The sequence below is a fragment of the Rhinatrema bivittatum genome, chromosome 1 (assembly GCF_901001135.1).
Source record: "Rhinatrema bivittatum chromosome 1, aRhiBiv1.1, whole genome shotgun sequence".
Classification (NCBI taxonomy): Eukaryota; Metazoa; Chordata; class Amphibia; order Gymnophiona; family Rhinatrematidae; genus Rhinatrema; species Rhinatrema bivittatum.
In genome coordinates, this window is record NC_042615.1 from 542707859 (window position 1) to 542723255 (window position 15397).

The 15397-nt window shown below is 43.5% G+C and overlaps 1 protein-coding gene and 1 long non-coding RNA gene across 2 annotated transcripts in view; one reads left to right on the forward strand and one right to left on the reverse strand.

Moving 5' to 3' along the window:
* The window catches only part of LOC115098645 (atrial natriuretic peptide receptor 1-like), a 264895-nt gene that overhangs the window by 83493 nt on the left and 166005 nt on the right, over positions 1-15397 (forward strand). The window lies entirely within an intron of this gene.
* LOC115098649 lies at positions 1955-14676 on the reverse strand. Its single transcript, XR_003858584.1, has 5 exons — positions 14073-14676; positions 10447-10690; positions 6718-6918; positions 4434-4596; positions 1955-2911 (listed from the first exon to the last, which is right to left on the reverse strand). It is a non-coding gene; the product is annotated as an uncharacterized LOC115098649 (long non-coding RNA).

Here is a 15397-nt window from a genome sequence, read left to right on the forward strand (position 1 = left end):
TAAGTATTGCCAAATGTACAGTACACTTTGGGGTAGATTTTAAAAAAGATTTACTCGAGCAAAACTGGTTTTTCCTTGAGTAAATACACTTTACTCAAGTAAGTGGGCTTTTCAAAATTGCTACAATATATGCCATTGAATTGTCCATAGGATTTACTCAAGTAAGTGCACTTTACTCGAGTAAATAGCTTTTGAAAATTGCTACGATAGTATGTCACATTTACATGCGTAACTCCTTTGAAAATGACCCCCAGTAGGAACAATAAATTGTGGAAGTCCTCATAAAACAAATCTCAAAAGAAATATTTAGTTTGCAATCTCCTGAAAAAAGTAGTTTTTCTCCCCACAATCAGAACTGAAAGTGGTGATCCTGTTTTTAGTTGTCATGTCCATAAACGGGCGGATTTTAAAAGCCCTGCTCGCGTAAATCTGACCGGATTTATGTGAGCAGGGCCTTGCGCGCCGGCGCGCCTATTTTCCATAGGCTGCCGGCATGCGCAGAGCCCCGGGACGCGCGTAGGTCCCGGGGTTTTTGGAAGGGGGCGTGTCAGGGGGGCGGGACCCGATGACGCGGCGTTTCGGGGGCAGGCGTGGCATTTCGAGGGCGGGACCGTGGGCATGGCGCCGGCCCGGGGGCGTGGTCCAGGCCTTTGGACCAGCCCCCTGGGTCGGAGCACGGGGCAAGCGTAGATTTACGTCTGCTTCTCGCAGGCGTAAATCTACGGACAAAGGTAAGGGGGGGGTTTAGATAGAGCCGGGGGGATGGGTTAGGTAGAGGAAGGGAGGGGAAGATGAGGGGAGGGCGAAAGAGAGTTCCCTCTGAGGCTGCTCCGATTTCGGAGCGGCCTCGGAGGGAACGGTGACAGGCTGCGCGGCTCGGCGCGCACCGGCTGCCCAAAATCGGCAGCCTTGCGCGCGCTGATCCAGGATTTTAGAAGATACGCGTGGTTTATCTTCTAAAATCTTTGTTTTAGAAGATACGCCAACTACGCGTGGCGTTATCTTCTAAAATCCTGGATCGGCGTGCGCAAGGCTGCCGATTTTGGGCAGCCGGCATGCGCCGAGCCGCGCAGCCTGTCACCTTTCCCTCCGAGGCCGCTCCGAAATCGGAGCGGCCTCAGAGGTAACTCTCTTTCGCCCTCCCCTCACCTTCCCCTCCCTTCCTCTACCTATCCCACCCCCCCGGCCCTATCTAACCCCCCCCTTACCTTTGTCCGTAGAGTTCCCTCTGAGGCCGCTCTGATTTCGGAGCGGCCTCGGAGGGAAAGGTGACAGGCTGCGTGGCTCGGCGGACGTCGGCTGCCCAAAATCGGCAGCCTTGCGCGCGCCGATCCAGGATTTTAGAAGATACGCCATGCGTAGGTGGCGTATCTTCTAAAACAAAGATTTTAGAAGATACGCCACGCGTATCTTCTAAAATCCTGGATCGGCGCGCGCCGGCTGCCCAAAATCGGCAGCCTTGCACGCGCCGAGCTGCGCAGCCTGTCACCATTCCCTCCGAGGCCGCTCCGAAATCGGAGCGGCCTCAGAGGGAACTCTCTTTCGCCCTCCCCTCACCTTCCCCTCCCTTCCTCTACCTAACCCACCCCTCCGGCCCTATCTAAACCCCCCCCTTACCTTTGTCCGTAGATTTACGCCTGCGAGAAGCAGACGTAAATCTACGCGCACCCCGTGCTCCGACCCGGGGGGCTTGTCCGAAGGCCTGGACCACGCCCCCGGGCCGGCGCCATGCCCACGGTCCCGCCCCCGAAACGCCACGCCCCGCCCCCGAAATGCCGTGTCATCGGGTCCCGCCCCCCGACACGCCCCCTTCCAAAAACCCCGGGACCTACGCACATCCCGGGGGTCTGTGCGCGCCAGCGGCCTATGGGCCGGCATATCTTCTAAAATCCAGCGTACTTTTGTTTGCGCCTGGTGCGCAAACAAAAGTACGCGAACGCACTCTTTTTAAAAATCTACCCCAAAATGTATTTCCAGTCTCTTTAAATAATTAAAAAAAAAATCCGATGATAAGGGATTGAAATAGTAAATTACATTGTCAGGATGATCTTAGCATCCATAACTTGTTTATATTTTTAAAATTCTTCCATTTTACCAATAAAAATATAAGTACTGCCAAATGTACAGTACACAATAGGAACAATAAATTGTGGAATTCCTCATAAAACAAATCTCAAAAGAAATATTTAGTTTGCAATCTCCTGAAAAAAGTAGTTTTTCTCCCCACAATCAGAACTGAAAGAGGTGATCCTGTTTTTAGTTGTCATGTCCATAAAATGTATTTCCAGTCTCTTTAAATAATTAAAAAAAAATCCGATGATAAGGGATTGAAATAGTAAAGTGAAAAATGTAACTAGTGGAAGACAGAGATATAAAATTCATCCTTGGTTCCTCCATACAGTTTGTGTCTGCTTGTTCTTTTCTTTAGCTGTCATCAAAGAAAATGTAAATATGGTTTTATTTGCAGTTATTCCAGTATCTTTAACATTTTTTTTTTATAGTTCTTTATTTGGATGCTAAGTTAATGTTTGTTTTTTGTTTTGCGCATAGTCATTTAGAAAGTAGCAGTCTCTTTTTTGGGAGGTCTAAAGACGGACTGTGGCAGACATCCCAACGAGACTCTGTTTTTTTGGGTTTGTTTTTTTTTTCCCTCTCACCAGTTGTTTCTGTTGAATGGTGTTACTAAGGTGACTTTGAATGAGCTGACATAACGGTGGTGATTGGAGGACGGTGGTAGGGAGCTGGTTCTTTTGAGTGCCAGCCCATGCAGGTAGGACCAGCTGCTTCCTCGGAACATCTTCTGTGGGTCTTCATACATCCGGGGTTCGCTCAACCTTGATAAGCCTGTGTTTCTTATTAACCCCGCAACAGTAGTAGCTGCAGGCGATTACAACCATCAGCAGCACGGCAACTAGGAAGAGGAATGGGAGAAGAGAGCAATTGATCAGCTTCTGTTTAAAATGCAAAGAGAAACTCTGGTTTACTGGAAACAAACAGAGGTTAATTGCCATCAAAGCAGCAAGAAGAAGATGCTGCTGCCTGTGTTAACTTCATATTGGGGCATCTAGAGACAGAAATGTGAGAGGATAATTTCATTACTGCTGTCTCTGTTCAATAAACTCAAGCTGAAAGGGCTAGTGGGTGGGTGGGGGGCGGAAGGGGGAAGTTTTCACACTCTCCGCATGAACCAAATCTGTAGGTGCCTTTTTTACTCAAGGACTCTGCATCACCTTTAAGTTTGTGGGCAAGTGAGAGTCATTTTGAAATTTGTCATGGATATCAAGTACTCGGACAATTTCAACTGCTCTTGGTGCCAGGTAAGAACATCTTTGGAAAATAATGCACGTAGACTTGAAAATATAATCTAAACATGCTAGTTTTCTATCCTGTTCCAAACATTCTCCTCCCCTACCCCTCCAGAACACCTCCCCTAAATGAGGCTAATGGTACAAGTATTGCGGAACACTCCTTGTTCTGTTGGCCTTAATTGAAGTAGGGCAACTTGCAGATAACCAGTGTACACGTGGCAATCACTATTAGTCTGCATAAATGGCTTTGAAAGTTGCCCTCTAAAACACACAGAGTGGTGTCGGCAGCGTGTAATACACTCTGGTGCTCTTCAGGGCAGCTTTTCCTTTCTCTTTCTTTTGTGCCATTCCCACTGAACCTCGGGCATAAAATTTGGGCAGTGCCCATTGTATTGTGGATCTACCATCCATTTCTCCTTATATCACACCTGCTGCTGGTAGCCAGTTCCACAGTCCCTTTGTCTGAATTGTGGTGGGGGGAGAGGTGATCATTTTTCCTTCCATGCTAGTAACAGCCAAGTTCCACTCCGCTGGAAGAGGGGCAAGATCACTAAAGTTCCTGGGAGGCTAAATGTGGAACTTAATATCCCAGGAAGCTCATAGCATTATTCAGCGGGGGAGCTTTGGTTTAGAGTTTAATAAGAAAAAGGAGTTCATTAAATAAAGTCTAGACAAAATTGTAATGTGGCATAAGCATGATGTGTATGGAGGCCTTTACTTATTTCCCTAGCAAAATCTTGTGGTCGCAATGTTAATTCACGTGAATATGTAGAAATTAGGTCAACAAAATATTGAATTAACTCATTACGTCTGTGACTAGCTTTCCCGAGCTATGCTCTCCAGGCTACTGAATTAGCCCCAGATGTACTGAGTTAGTCCATTAAAATGTTTTCACCTAGAACTAGTTTGACTGTTATTTCCCAAGAACATATTCATCCATGCAGACAAAATACCAAATCGTATCAAAATCCAAGGCATCATCTAAACAGCAGACTTCACTGATCTATGAGAACATGTTCTTTGAATTGTTTCTTTGAAATTAAGTATATTTAATATCTGGTCCTTGGCCTGTAGGTGGCATGTGTCCCTTTAAACCCTTTCCTTAGTATCTGGAGCACTACTTACCAATGAACAGAAGAAGAATGGTAAACGCAATAATGTTGAAGAACCCTGACTGAGGGAGTTCCTGAATCTTACTCAGGAATTTCTGTCCAATCGTCTTCAGGTCTTGGGACAGGTTTTGGGAAGCCATTTCTATCCTGCTTACCAAATCTTGTATTTTATTATTCTAAAGAAGAAAAGAGAGAGAGAGGGTGATTTGTACTACATATTTAATTGCTGCTATAATGGTTGCATGAAGAACATTTAGGTACATGAATAGGTTGTTGAATTGAAATGGACCAGTTTTATTCTGTCCTAGCAATCCACATCCTGGGCCATGGCTTATGCCCCTTTTTTGTGACTGCAGTCTCCTTTTTGAAATGCAAGCTACCCTCACAAGAAAGAGACTCCTGGGGGGAGAGGGTATGTTCTCATATCATTTTCTATGCAAAAATGGTGAGTAAGGATCTTGTTTCAAAACTCAGATTGCGATCACAAAAATGTGCTAAACCATCACTAAACACGAATTGGTTGATTTGTCCGTCATCGTGGTCCTTAAATCAGAATGCCTTAATGATATCAACACTGTGCTTCTGACACCACTTCGCTCACCTGCCCTTCTTCCCCACAGACAAGCACTTCATTCGTTTGTATACACATCTTGAAATTAACACATGTACAGACACACAAATGCCACTAAATATTCTCGTCATATGTGTGTGTATGAATGTTACCTCCCTTCCCTCCTCCCTAGGATATCTTAATGCTTAAAGAAAGATAAAGTATGTAGGCCAACAAAAAATGTAAATCCCACATTGCAGTCATGGGAGATAGCAAACCATGTGCTGTTAGTATTCAGTCTCCCTGTAGCAAGCGCTCAGAACGTCCTCAAGTTTTCCAAGCCCAGAAGATCACTGTAACATTGAAGCAGTGGGTGTTCCCCATATCCAGGGTTAAGAACATAAGAACATAAGAAAATGCCATACTGGGTCAGACCAAGGGTCCATCAAGCCCAGCATCCTGTTTCCAACAGTGGCCAATCCAGGCCATAAGAACCTGGCAAGTACCCAAAAACTAAGTCTATTCCATGTTACCATTGCTAATGGCAGTGGCTATTCTCTAAGGGGCGGATTTTAAGAGCCCTGCTCGCCTAAATCCGCCCAAATCCGGGCGGATTTAGGCGTGCAGGGCCCTGCGCGCCGGTGAGCCTATTTTATATAGGCTCACCGGCGCGCAGGTGAGCCTATTTTATATAGGCTCACCGGCGCGCGCAGACCCCGGGACTCGCGTAAATCCCGGGGTTCTCCGAGGGGGGCGTGTCGGGGGCGGGCCCGGGCGTCGCAGCGTTTAGGGGGCGTGTTGGCAACGTTTTGGGGGCGGGTCCGGGGGCGTGGTTACGGCCTGGGGCGGTCCGGGGCGTGGCCGCGCCCTCCGTACCCGCCCCCAGGTCGCGTCCCGGCGCGCTAGCGGCCCGCTGGCGCGCGGGGATTTACGCCTCCCTCTGGGAGGCGTAAATCCCCCAACAAAGGTAAGGATGGGGTTTAGACAGGGCTGGGCGGGTGGGTTAGGTAGGGGAAGGGAGGGGAAGGTGAGGGGAGGGCAAAAGAAAGTTCCCTCCGAGGCCGCTCCGATTTCGGAGCGGCCTCGGAGGGAACGGAGGTAGGCTGCGCGGCTCGGCGCGCGCCGGCTATACAGAATCCATAGCCTGGCGCGCGCCGATCCCAGATTTTAGCGGATACGCGCGGCTCCGCGCGTATCTACTAAAATCCAGCGTACTTTTGCTGGCGCCTGATGCGCCAGCAAAAGTAGGCCAAATCGCGCAGTTTGAAAATCTACCCCTAAGTGAACTTAATAGCAGGTAATGGACTTCTCCTCCAAGATCTTATCCAATCCTTTTTTAAACACACCTATACTAACTGTACTAACCACATCCTCTGGCAACAAATTCCAGAGTTTAATTGTGCGTTGAGTGAAGAAGAACTTTCTCCAATTAGTTTTAAATGTGCCCCATGCTAACTTCATGGAGTGCCCCCTAGTCTTTCTATTATCCGAAAGAGTAAATAACCGATTCACATCTACCCATTCTAGACCTCTCATAATTTTAAACATCTCTATCATATCCCCCCTCAGCTGTCTCTTCTCCAAGCTGAAAAGTCCTAACCTCTTTAGTCTTTCCTCATAGGGGAGCTGTTCCATTCCCCTTATCATTTTGGTTGCCCTTCTCTGTACCTTCTCCATCGCAATTATATCTTTTTCGAGATGCGGCGACCAGAATTGTACAAAAAGCCTAGAAAACTTGATAAATTACCATTTTAGTCGTACACTGAAACTGCTGAGAGCTGACAGCGACCCGAGGTATTTTCTGCCACCTAAAAGCAGAGCTGCTTCTTTTTCTTTTTCAAATGTTAAACACCTTCTTTCTTCTATCCACACTGGCAAAAAGCTCTTCTGACGTCCTGCTTGGAATTCTGGGCACCAACTAATAGTCACAAATTCTGAATTCTGTGCTCTAGAATATGCAGATCAGTTAGTGAAATTTCACTCCAGCAGGCTGACATAGACGTTGAAGCTCCTTTACCAACTATAGACAGCATATCATCTGACTAAATATTTTACCAACTTCAACATTTGCCCTAAGCGGATCTCAAAAAAAATGAAACCTCAGATTTACATAGCGTAAACATCATAAAGCAATATCAAATTTAAGGCATTACATTATGACAGTAGGAGTTAAAAGTGCAGCAGTTTTTGAAAAGGCTGGACACTGTGATCCTGAGATCACTCAAGCAAGGGGGGAAATGCTTAAATAATTAGATTTTATATCGAAACATTGACTGAAAGTTTGTACAGATTGGTATGTTTTTTGGCTTCCAAGTCTGAAGAATTCAGAATTTCTTTTCCATATTTTGATATGTTGAAATCTGGATTTCCCTTTTAAATAGGATTCCTAATGTGTTTTTGTAGTGCATCAGAAACTATGCCAATTTTTCTAATGTACAAGTTTAAGGGGGTGGATAAATCAGTGGAAGTTAACACTTGGCCTGCCAGACAACCTTCAAGTTTTCTGTCATCTCTAATCTAACCAAATTGGTAGTGCAGTAATAATGGGAGATTTCAATTACCCCAATATTGACTGGGTAAATGTAACATCAGGACATGCTAGAGAGAGAAAGTTCCTGGATGGAATAAATGACAATATTATGGAGCAATTGGTTCTGGAACTGATGAGAGAGGGAGCAATTTTAGATCTAATTCTTAATGGAGCACAGGATTTGGTGAGAGAGGTAATGGTGCTGGGGCCAGTTGGCAATAGTAATCATAATATGATCAAATTTGAATTAATGACAGGAAGGGGGACAGTAAGTAAATCTACGGCTCTAGCGCTAAACTTTCAAAAGGGAAACTGATAAAATGAGAAAAATAGAAAAAAACTGAAAGGAACAGCTACAAAGGTAAAAAGTGTGCAAGAGGCATGGACATGGTTTAAAAAAAACCAAACCATCCTAGAAGCACAGTCCAGATGTATTCCACACATTAAGAAAGGTGGAAGGAAGGCAAAATGATTCCCAGCATGGTTAAAAGGTGAGATGAAAGAAGCTATTTTAGCCAAAAGATCTTTATTAAAAAATTGGAAGAAGGATCCGACAGAAGAAAATAGGATAAAGCATAAGCGCTGGCAAGTTAAATGTAAGACATTGATAAGACAGGCTAAGAGAGAATTTGAAAAGAAGTTGGCCGTAGAAGCAAAATCTCACAGTAAAAACCTTAAAAAAATATATCCGAAGCAGAAAGCCTGCAAGGGAGTCAGTTGGACCGTTAAATGATCGAGGGATTAAAGGGGCACTTAGAGAAGATAAGGCCATAGCGGAAAGATTAAACTATTTCTTTGCTTTGGTGTTTACTAAAGAGGATGTTAGGGAGATGCCAAATCACGGTGAACCTAGAAGATGTGGTAGGCCTGATTGAGAAACTGAAGAGTAGTAAATCACCTGGAGTGGATGGTATACACCCCAGGGTTCTGAAGGAACTAAAAAATGAAATTTCAGACGTATTAGTAAAAATTTGTAACCTATCATTAAAATCATCCATTGTACCTGAAGACTGGAGGGTGGCTAATGAAACCCCAATATTTAAAAAGGGCTCCAGGGGCGATCCGAGAATCTACAGACCAGTTAGCCTGACTTCAGTGCCAGGAAAAATAGTGGAAAGTGTTCTAAAGATCAAAATCACAGAACATCTAGAAAGACATGGTTTAATGGAACAAAGTCAGCATGGCTTTACCCAGGGCAAGTCTTGCCTCACAAATCTTCACTTTTTTGAAGGGGTTAATAAACATATAGATATAGTATATAATGGATGTAGTGTATTTGGATTTTCAGAAGGCATTTGACAAAGTTCCTCATGAGAGGCTTCTAAGAAAAGTAAAAAGTCATGGAATAGGTGGCGATGTCCTTTCATGGATTACAAACTGGTTAAAAGACAGGAAACAAAGAGTATGATTAAATGGTCAATTTTCTCAGTGGAAAAGGGTATACAGTGGAGTGCCTCAGGGATCTGTACTAGGACCCGTTCTTTTCAATATATTTATAAATGATCTGGAAAAGAATACGACGAGTGAGGTAATCAAATTTTGCAGATGATACAAAATTATTCAGAGTAGTTGAATCACAAGCAGATTGTGATAAATTGCAGGAGGACTTTGTGAGACTGGAAAATTGGGCATCCAAATGGCAGATGAAATTTAATGTGGACAAATGCAAGGTGATGCATATAGGGAAAAATAACCCATGCTATAGTTACACAATGTTCGGTTCCATATTAGGAGCTACCGTCCAGGAAAGAGATCTAGGCATCATAGTGGATAATACTTTGAAATTGTTGGCTCTGTGTGCTGTGGCAGTCAAGAAAGCAAACAGAATGTTAGGAATTATTAGGAAGGGAATGGTTAATAAAATGGAGGATGTCATAATGCCTCTTTATCGCTCCATGGTGAGACCACACCATGAATACTATGTACAATTCTGGTTGCTGCATCTCAAGAAAGATATAGTTTTGATGGAGAAGGTACAGAGAAGGGAGACCAAAATGATAAAGGGGATGGAACAGCTCCCCTATGAGGAAAGACTAAAGAGGTTAGGAATTTTCAGCTTGGAGAAGAGACGGCTGAGGAGGGATATGATCTAGATCTTTAAAATCATGAGAGGTCTAGAACGGGTAAATGTGAATCTGTTATTTAGTCTTTCGGATAATAGAAAAACTAGGTGGCACTCCATGAAGGTAGCATGTGCACATTTAAAACTAATCGGAGAAAGTTCTTTTTTTCACTCAACGCACAATTAAACACTGGAATTTGTTGCCAGGGGATGTGGTTAGAGCAGTTAGTGTAGCTGGGTTTTAAAAAAGGTTTGGATAAGTTCTTGGAGGAGAAGTCCATTACCTGCTATTAATTAAGTGGACTTAGAAAATAGCCACTACTATTACTGGCATCAATAGCGTGGGATATTCTTAGTTTTTGGGTATTTGCCAGGTACTTATAGCCTGGATTGGTCACTGTTAGAAACAGGATGCTGGGCTTGATGGACCCTTGATCTAACCCAGTATGGCAATTTATGTTCTTATGTTCTAATCTCGATACCTGTGACCGACTACCATTTCAGACTTGTGAAATATTGTAACGAACTGGCTAAGAACAATTGCAAAGAATTCACTGTAATTAGTTTTATCAAGGATCCAGTAAGTGGCCAATGAAATTGTCAGTCAAAGAATCAATTGAATTAAATAATCAGATCTAATTAACAAAATTAAACATTCAAGTGACGAAAAAATCCTTATGTTCAAAGTAACACTCCCAGTCCCCAAATTAAGAAACTCCCTTGACTGATTGTACAGTCAGTGCTCTTAGATATTTCTTGAAATGGAAAGACTCACAGTCATTGGTTTCCACTGGACACTGTCCTGTGGGAGAGTAAACATGTCGCCAAATAATGCTACTTCATTTACTGGCCAACTGCCAGTCGACCACCTTGGTTTGACATACCTGCCTTTCACTGCCTTTAAATGCTACGGTGCCCCGCTGACCGATTTGTCAGCTGACCTCTTGACATGCTATCTCTGCAACTTAGGGCATCAACATGCACCCCTGTTGCAGCTCCTTGTCCGAGCAGGTGGGCCTTTCCTCTCCTGGATTCACTCCTTTGGTAGTTTGTTGCTTGGGAAAGGATGCAGTTTTAGCCAGCTTCACGGCTCTTGCTTTTTGGTTCTTGCTGCTCGCTTCCAGATCACTGGAAAAAAAAATGAAAGTATTGGAGACTGCTGCCCTGTCAGCTCACTAACCACCAACTGCCACAGCAAGAATATCATCTGGGTTTTGGTTTGGTTTTTGAAAAGTATTTCAAGATTGCATTACCTGACACACAGCAGGATCTTGCACTGGCTTATAAAGGGAAGAAGGGAAATAATTAAAATGACTGGCCAAAGTTTGCATTGCAGTATATTGCAAACTTTGTTCCTAGAATTTTTTTTTATCTTGCATCCCAGAAAAAGTCGACACATCCATTCTATGAGCCCAATAATAGCATATGGCTTTGGTGCATTATGTAGAGTAGGCCTGATTGACCTACGGACCATCTGAAAAATTATGTAGGGTAGGCCTGATTGACCTACGGACCATCTGAAAAATGTATCCAGAAATTGTTTCTGGAAGCACTTGTAATTGTGGCGTAAACTGGCATGTGCAAGTTACTGGATGGACTTGCAAAGAGCAGCATGAGATGGGGAGAAGCAGAAGGACACTGGAGTATGAAAACAGAAATAAACAGAGGATTACATCAGGAAGGAAGCAAAGGGTTGATGTGTTACTGATGTCCTGTTGCGGTTTAATGTAATATATCGATTTGTAGTGTCACTTCAGCATTATATATCGCAAGACCCTCGTGCATGCAGAGAAGTCCTGTTCTCAAAGGCTATCTTTAAAAAGCTATTTAAGTTGGCTTCAAATTTAGGAGCTCACAAAAACTCCTAAACCCAGAGAGTAACCACAAAAAATGTGTTTAAAAGCATAATGTGAGGATGGAATTCAGGAGAGCCAACCACAGATCTCTGCCCATCTTAAATCATCGGGGTGTGATCTTTGATTTATCTATAGCAGTCTGTCATTTTATAGTTTCCAACATGTCCTTCATTTCTATGTGCGTGTCTGGGCGCCAGAAAGTTTTAAAACTGATCCTAAAGTACTTACTGGGCAGCAGTGGAAAGCCAGAGAGAGACTGCAACTTTCTTTCCTGCGACTAATCCCACACCAAAAGCACCCGGGAACTCTTTAGAGTTTTATTGCCAATTTTGCTAGGCTGCGCGCTGTCTCTCTAGTTTGAAAACTTTGGAATCACATGGAAGGAGAATCTGCAAACTGATCTTATTTCATTTCTTACTAAGCAGGCGGCCTAACCTCAGGATTAGTAGGGGAAGGTATTATGGATTAACCAAAACCTTTTCTAAGCCCTCTTAACAAAGGCTCTTCCAGTCTTGTTTATGTATCTCTTATTCCAGAGCATTCAAGGTTGTCTTGTCATTTTTTTTTTTCCTATTGAGCGTTCTGGGCAATAAATCCCAGAATGCTTTAGGCAGTTAGAAAACATGCTGCTCTTCAATGATTTGGAACTAATTGGTCATTTTGGTTGCTACCCTATGCAGATTTAAATTTGTGGTAATCTCCACATGTGCCATTTTGAGCTATGCTTTGGATGGGAGGTCACTTTGTTAAAATGAAGTTGTATGTGTGGGTGTGTTGCTCGGTGATTTCAGAGGATTTGAAATCTTCGGTGGTGCAAGAAACACCATTGCATTGCTGTCAGACAAAGCAAAAGGACTGAATAAATAAAATGAAATGGCTACAGCTGGATGGGGTTCCAATGTCAAAGACTTTCAGTGCTTGCTTTTTTTTTTTTTTTTAAACACGCCAACTTGTTGCAGGAATGTAAATAGAATGAGTTAATCCTATAAAGTCAGCACAGTGTGCATTTGAGACAGTGTCTGCTTCCAGACCTTGAGGTCTGCCAACAGGTCTAGCTTTCATTATATATCCCAATTGCTATTTGTCAGGTATATGTACAGCATGTACATTACAATCCCAACACCATTGTCAGTTTTAATAACTTTCTATAAATAACTTTTTTTTTTAAATTTACTACTTCTTTTTCAAAATCTTAACTAATCAAGGTAAAGTACTGCTCTTAAGCAATGTGGAAAGGGAAAACCTCAGATAGCACCGCCCATGGAGGTCAGAGCGGATGGCAGTCGCTGATAGTCTTCTCAAGCGTGGGCCCTGAAGCAGCATGGATCACAGTGAAACATGGTCTTGTTGGCGTTCTTTCGTTAAAGATTTTGACTTTCTTGGGCCGGGATAAAGCCGTCTGTCCAGATGCTTATAAAGTCTCTTTTGAAGGCATTGAAGTATCAAAGAAATTCGATACTTCCCTGAAAACTACAACATTTTAAATTTTGTATTGGTGCAGTCTCAGGTTTTCCCTTTCCACATTCCTTAAAAACAGTACTTTATCTTGTTTAATTTTTTCTCAAAACCTTAATTTATTTTTTTTTTTTTTACAATTGTTAAATTTACTTATAGAAAGGTTATTAAATTGACATTGGTATTCTAGCTGTTTGGATTGGTGGCATTATGTACATTAGACATGAGATTTAAGGAACCCGGTAATTTGTGTATTTTGTTGTTTTGAAAACCGGACCTGGTGGTAGACCTTGGAGACCACTTAGAGGAGCTAGTGTATCTTGATATTTATTTCAGCACCTTTTATCTGATCTATTATCTGGAAACTCCCAATATCTTGAAAATCATAGTCCCCGGGTCATGTTCCCTTATCTAGATACATGTTTGACCCCCAAATATAACCTCCTTTAGATTCCCCAGCTGCAGATACTTTTCCCTTTCTCCCCTGACATGCTCCCTTCCCTCCCCCCACCTCTCCATCCCCATGGCCGGGCCTAACAAGACTCTTTCAGCCACACGTTTGTCATACCCTCTCCTTTGGCGCCTCTCCCTCCTGTCTGGTTCACAGTCTCAGATCAAGTGTTTGAACCGCATGTGGCTCCATAGTACACTGGGGATCCTCGACTAATATACTGCGACTGTTTGATTTAAAATCTGTTGTAGCCCACATTGGTAAAAGGCAGAATATCAAATCTCTCTCTCTCTCTCTCTCTCTCTATATATATATATATATATATTAAATGACTTGGTGTTATTTCAGTAATTAGACCAAGGGTGTTTGTGTTATAGGATTAGACCACACCCAGGTGATAGAGACACAAAGTAATGCCTCCCATCATAAAGCTTCCAGTTATGTTGTAACCTAGTTGATTGCACTTAATTATTATTACTTTTTTAAAATTCCTTTGTTTATCAGTTTGACATGTATCGAAAACTAATTCTGTGTAGTCCGATCCAGTGGCTTAGTGGCCAGTACTACCTGTTGCCATACGGAGGGACCCAGATTCGATTCCTGACTTAAGAACATAAAAGGCTGCCATACTGTGTCAGACCAAGGGTCCATCAAGGCCAACATCCTGTTTCCAAAAGTGGCCAATCTAGGTCGCAAGCACCTGGCAGGATCCCAAACAGTAAATAGATCCCATGCTGCTTCTACTCACCAGACTATGGCCATTTGCAACCTCCAGGGAGAGGGAATTATAGTCCTTGTGCAATAGCAGCACCTAGTGGCCAGATTTAGGACCCATGATTGCCCAGGCACCTGGTCCCCAGCCGAGGACCTTCGCTGCAATAACTGGTCCACAGTTAGTTGAGAGGAGATATAAAATAGTCACGAATGAAGGTTCATGGTGCCAGATCCCAGCCCTGGTTCCATCTGAGCAGGAGGAACCTGCCAGGGTCAAAATGAAGAGAATTCTTCCATCTTCGTCTCCATTCTAATTCTCCGACGCTTACAATAAACAAGAAGGCTGGAAGGGACTCGCTGGTATCTGCTGTCAAGCACTTCTTTTGCAGAATCCAAATGGCAGTTCCTTTTCTTGAGCCTGCCTGGTTTCACATAAGTTAGTGTGCATTCTGGAACTCCAACAACGACTCTTTCTTCCTATTTTCCAGACATATGTTTTGAATTGAAGGGGTTTTTTTTTTTCTTCCTCTTCACTATTGGAAGAGCTACGAGCCAACTCTCTCCCCGCTCCCCTTGCCAGGAAAACTCGGACCGTTTCTTCATCCGCTGTTCACCAGATCTGATTTTTTTTTTCTTTTCTCGTTTGAAAGCCACCTTGCAAGTGTTTCAGACTAATAAGAGAGAGAGAGAGATTCAGAAATAGAGGGTGGAGACCCTGACGGGAAGAGGTTACCTATGTTCAGAATTCAAACTTAAATGATAGCGAAACAAACCCACTAATTAAAGTAGTGTAGTATGGTGCTGAGGATAGTCAGATGACAGAAGGAGGAGCACCACCCCTTCCAGTTTAACAGGATCAAAAGAGAGAGGCACCAGAGACAGGGATGTGCAGGCAGGCTTGGTTTCATGGCGTAGTAAGGCTTAAGAAAAAAGAAAGCCAGAAATGGCAAACCTGACACAGAAAATCTCTTGTGCGAGTAGTTCAGCAGAAACCAGATTTATTTTAAACCACGAAGCGTATTTCTTATTCCCTTTGTGGTGCGGTACAAGAGGCTGTCCCATGGCTGTGGGGTTTCCCACCACAAGAGACATTTAAACACAGAGAGGTCGATGTTCAAACCTGGATAAATCTTTGTTTTTACAAACGCCCTCCTCCCCCCCCCCCCTCCCCCCAGTTCAGCAGGCAGATAATTTACCTGCATAAGAAGAGGTGGAGTTTGGAGGGCCCAGCAAAGCTTTAGCCAGACTGCATTAGATATTCAGCGCTGTCTGGCTCAAGATATCCAGACAAGCCTGATTGGGGTGAAGGCCAGGCCTAACCTCAACCAGATAACTTTATTCGGGTATATTCAGCAGCAC